Source organism: Gossypium hirsutum, chromosome D02 (genome assembly GCF_007990345.1).
Source record: "Gossypium hirsutum isolate 1008001.06 chromosome D02, Gossypium_hirsutum_v2.1, whole genome shotgun sequence".
Lineage (NCBI taxonomy): Eukaryota > Viridiplantae > Streptophyta > Magnoliopsida > Malvales > Malvaceae > Gossypium > Gossypium hirsutum.
In genome coordinates, this window is record NC_053438.1 from 57,642,169 (window position 1) to 57,646,991 (window position 4,823).

General features: G+C 35.9%; 1 pseudogene; it reads left to right on the forward strand.

The window, feature by feature from the left end:
• Positions 1 to 3,536: 3,536 nt before the first annotated feature.
• The window catches only part of LOC107907898 (uncharacterized), a 1,491-nt pseudogene continuing 204 nt past the window's right edge, over positions 3,537 to 4,823 (forward strand).

A 4,823-nucleotide genomic window follows, 5' to 3' on the forward strand; every position in this document is an offset into this window, starting at 1 on the left:
ATTTTCTTTCGAGTTTGGCTACTTTATTGATTCACTTACCTCTATTATGTCAATATTAATCACTACTGTTGGAATTTTTGTTCTTATTTATAGTGACAATTATATGTCTCATGATGAAGGATATTTGAGATTTTTTGCTTATATGAGTTTGTTCAATATTCAATGTTGGGATTAGTTACTAGTTCGAATTTGATATAAATTTATTTTTTTGGGAATTAGTTGGAATGTGTTCTTATCTATTAATAGGTTTTTGGTTCACACGACCCGCTGCGGCAAATACTTGTCAAAAAGCGTTTGTAACTAATCGGATAGGCAATTTTGGTTTATTATTAGGAATCTTAGGTTTTTATTGGATAATTGGAAGTTTCAAATTTCAAGATTTGTTCGAAATATTTAATAACTTGATTTATAATAATGAGATTCATTTTTTATTTGTTACTTTATGTGCCTCTTTATTATTTGTTGGCGCAGTTGCTAAATCTGTACAATTTCCTCTTCATATATGGTTACCTGATGCCATGGAGGGGCCTACTCCTATTTCAGCTCTCATACATGCTGCCACTATGGTAGCTACGGGAATTTTTCTTGTGTCCCGCCTACTTCCTCTTTTTACAGTTATACCCTACTTAATGAATCTAATATCTTTTATAGGTATAATAACGATATTATTAGAGGCTACTCTAGCCCTTGCTCAAAAAGATATTAAGAGGGGTTTAGCCTCTTCTACAATGTCTCAACTGGGTTATATGATGTTAGCTCTAGGTATGGGGTCTTATTGAACCGCTTTATTTCATTTGATTACTCATGCTTATTCGAAAGCATTGTTGTTTTTAGCATTCGGATTGATTATTCATTCCATGGAAGCTATTGTTGGATATTCTCCAGAGAAAAGCTAGAATATGGTTTTTATGGGCAGTTTAAGAAAGCACGTGCCCATTACCCAAATTGCTTTTTTAGTAGGTACACTTTCTCTTTGTGGTATTCCACCCCTTGCTTGTTTTTGGTCCAAAGATGAAATTCTTAGTGACAGTTGGTTGTAAAGGACATTTAAACATTCATTTTCAAAAATATAGTGGCAAAAAAAGTAGCTATTTCTATTTAATAAAACTATTGGGTAAAGAAGAACAAAAAATAATTAACAGAAATTTTCGTTTATTTCCTTTATTAACATTAACAATGAATAAGAATGAGCAGCCATATACAATTGGTGGAAAATTATTACTATTACGAATTTTGGCTACAAGAAGGCTTTTTCTTATCCTCATGAATCAGATAATACTATGCTATTTCCTATGCTTATATTGCTTCTATTTACTTTATTTGTTGGAGCTATAGCAATTCCTTTTAATCAAGAAGGAATGCATTAGGATATATTATCAAAATTATTAACTCACTCTATAAATCTTTTACATTAAAATTCAAATGATTTTGAGGATTCGTATCAATTTTTTAAAAATGCAACTTTTTCAGTGAATATAGCTTGTTTCAGAATATTTACAACATTCCTTTTATATAAACCTTTTTATTCATCTTTACAAAATTTAAACTTTCTAATTGTGAAAAGGGGTCCTAAAAGAATTTTATTGGATAAAATGATATATTTTATATATGATTGGTCATATAATCGTGGTTACATAAATATGTTTTCTTCATCCTTAACAAAAGGTATAAGAGGATTGACAGAACTAACTTATTTTTTTGATAGGCGAGTAATTGATGGAATTACAAACGGAGTAGGCATTACAAGTTTTTTTGTGGGAGAAAGTGTAAAATATCTAGGGGGAAGTCGCATCTCATTTTATCTATTATTGTATTTATTTTATGTATTAATTTTTTAAGTAATTTACTACTTTATTTTATTTTAATTTTATGCAATTTATATATTAATGTTATATTTATAGATTTTCATTTTTTATTTTTTAGAATATTTAAAAAATTCTTATTATATAATTCAAATAATAATAAAATTTAATATTTAATTAAAATATTTTATCCGGCCATAACGACCGAATTGATTATCGTCATGTATAAGGATATTAGATTCCCTAGTATAAAAGATTTTAAAATCATCATTAACCTCCCTTTTTTCTTTTCTATTTCTGGATTATTATATGATGATTTTTAAACTTTCCATATACATATATAGAAATAGAAAAGGATAGACTAGAATCGACATCTCTTATGTCATGTCAATGACAATATAAAAATGGAATTGAGATTTGGATGGAATATAATGAAATAAAGCCATTTTGAGGTTCCCTATGAAATGAGGCATGGAATGGTGCCATTACGAAGAAGTTCTAGAGGTTACGAAGGAAACTTCGAGTTCATAGTGGTTATAGGTTGAGAATAGGAATTGAACTCTATGAGATTTAATCTCTCGTTGCTCCTCAGTAGCTCAGCGATAGAGCAGTCGATTGTTAACTGACTGGTCGTAGGTTCGAATCCTAGCAGTCGATTGTTAACTGACTGGTCGTAGGTTCGAATCCTACTTGAGGAGATTTGATTCATTCTGAATTAAAGAATTTAGAATGTCAGAATGAAAGGGTTCGCTTTGACCGTTAAGAGCAGGTAACTCGTTCCCTGTGTCTTTGTTTCTATTACATTCTATCTCACCGTATCACATTCTGTTCTGCTATATTTGAGAATCACCGTCAATACCTCAGTGTAGGTGTCCGAGATAATCCTTTTTTCTATAGTCCCAGGGCTATTTATAACTAGCCAATTAAGAATTCTCAAATGGACTAGTACTAGCAAATGCCTCAAAGATGCAGTCATCAATTTTCCCGAGAGGCCACAATTACTGCAGGTAAATACATTAATTTAATGACGAGGAGCGCATTTTTTCTATGCTACTAATACTTGTACTTGTTCTGCTATTATGCCCAAGCCTGGCCGAGGAAGAGTTACGGGGAGTAAAATAAAAAAAATATGTTTATTTTATTTTGTTTTGGTCAGTAATACTATATAAAAATATAAAACAGAAAAGTAAATATACGATAAATAATAAATAAAAGGCCACTCCATTTCGACAAAAGACTCACCCCCAAGTTCCATAGCTTTGGGTTCGCTATCCCGATCATGATTTTCTTACCCCTAGAGGGAAAGGTCCTTCCCTTTTGGGCCGATTGTGGGCGAGGAGGGATTCAAACCCCCGACACTGTGGTTCGTAGCCACGTGCTCTAATCCTCTGAGCTATAGGCCCTACCTCGTCTCCATTGGATCTGTTCCTAAGAGTACCCTAAAAAAGGAACATTTTCTCTCCCCAGCCATTTTGGGTTAAGAAGTTGTGAAAGTGCCTTTCTCTCTATAAGAATGGTACGTTCCAAAGTGTGAAGTGGGAGTGAGGGGATTTCATAATTAGGGTTTTGAATAAGACGACCTTTTCATTTTTCATTCTTATTACTTTTTCAATATGAAAAAGTAATAAGAATGAGAGGTGTTAAGCTTTTTATCATCCTAGCATCGAGCTATTTTGCCACAGGACCTCTCCTACAGTATTGTCACCACAATAGAGTTTAACCAGCAAGTTCGGGATGGATAGGTGTTGTTCCTCTACGCCTAGGACACCAAAATATTGAACCATAAACGAAGAAAGGTGTACGAGAAAAGGAAAAGAATATTGGCTAGTGATTATGATACCCCAATTCTTGACTAGAGGGGACACCAAAGGCCTCCGCCCTTCCATCCCATGGATAGATAGAAAGGGAGGGTAGAGCTGTTGGGTTTTTCATGTTGTCAAATAGTTGAACAATAAATTTTTTGTGTTGTCAAAGAGTTGAACAATGAAAATAGATGGCGAGTGCCTAATCGAATTGATCGGGTCAAGTAGGAACAAGTTCAAGTCTACCGGTCTATTAGGATGGCTCAACTGCATACATCACTGCACTTCCACTTGACACCTATCATAATGATAAAAGGCTCGACACACTGTGACATTCTCTTGAATTTTCAAAACTTCTGTCACTCGATCTATGCAGGTAAATAGGACCCATTGCAGTTTCGGCTGAGCTACGGGAGGCTTTGGGAAGTTGAAATAGGAGAGCACTCATCTTGGGGTGGGCTTACTACTTGATGCTTTCAGTAGTTATCAGCTTTGTACTTGGCTACCCCGCGTTACCGTGCGCACGATAATTGGTACACCATAGGTGCGTCCTTCTCGGTCCACTCATACTAGGAAAATGTCCTCTTAATGCTCTAACGCCCATACCGGATATGGACCAAATTGTCTCACAACGTTCTGAACCCAGCTCACCTACCACTTTAATGGGTGAACAACCCAACCCTTGGAACATACTACAGCCTCAGTTGGCGAAGAGCCGACATCAAGGTGCCAAACCTTTCCGTAGATGTGAGCTATTGGGAAAGATCAGTCTATTATCCCTAGAGTAACTTTTATCCGTCGAGTGACGACCCTTCCACTTGGCACCGTCGGATCACTAAGGCCAACTTTCGTCCTTGCTCGATGGATGGGTCTTGCAATCAAGCTCCCTTCCGCCTTTACACTCAATGCCCAATCTCCGTCTGGCCTAAGAAAACCTTTGCACGCCTCCGTTACCTTTTGAGAGGCCTACGCCCTATAGAAACTATCTACCTAAGACTGTCCATTGGCTCGTAGGTCCTGACACAAGGTTAGAATTCTAGCTCTTTCAGAGTGGTATCTCACTGATGGCTCCGGCCCCCCGAAATGAGACATTCTTCGCCTTCCACCTAAGCTACGTAGGAAAAGCCTAAAGCAAATCCCATGGAACAGTGAAGCTTCATAAAGTCTTTCTGTCCAGGTGCAGGTAGTCCACATCTTCACAGACATTTCTATTTCACTG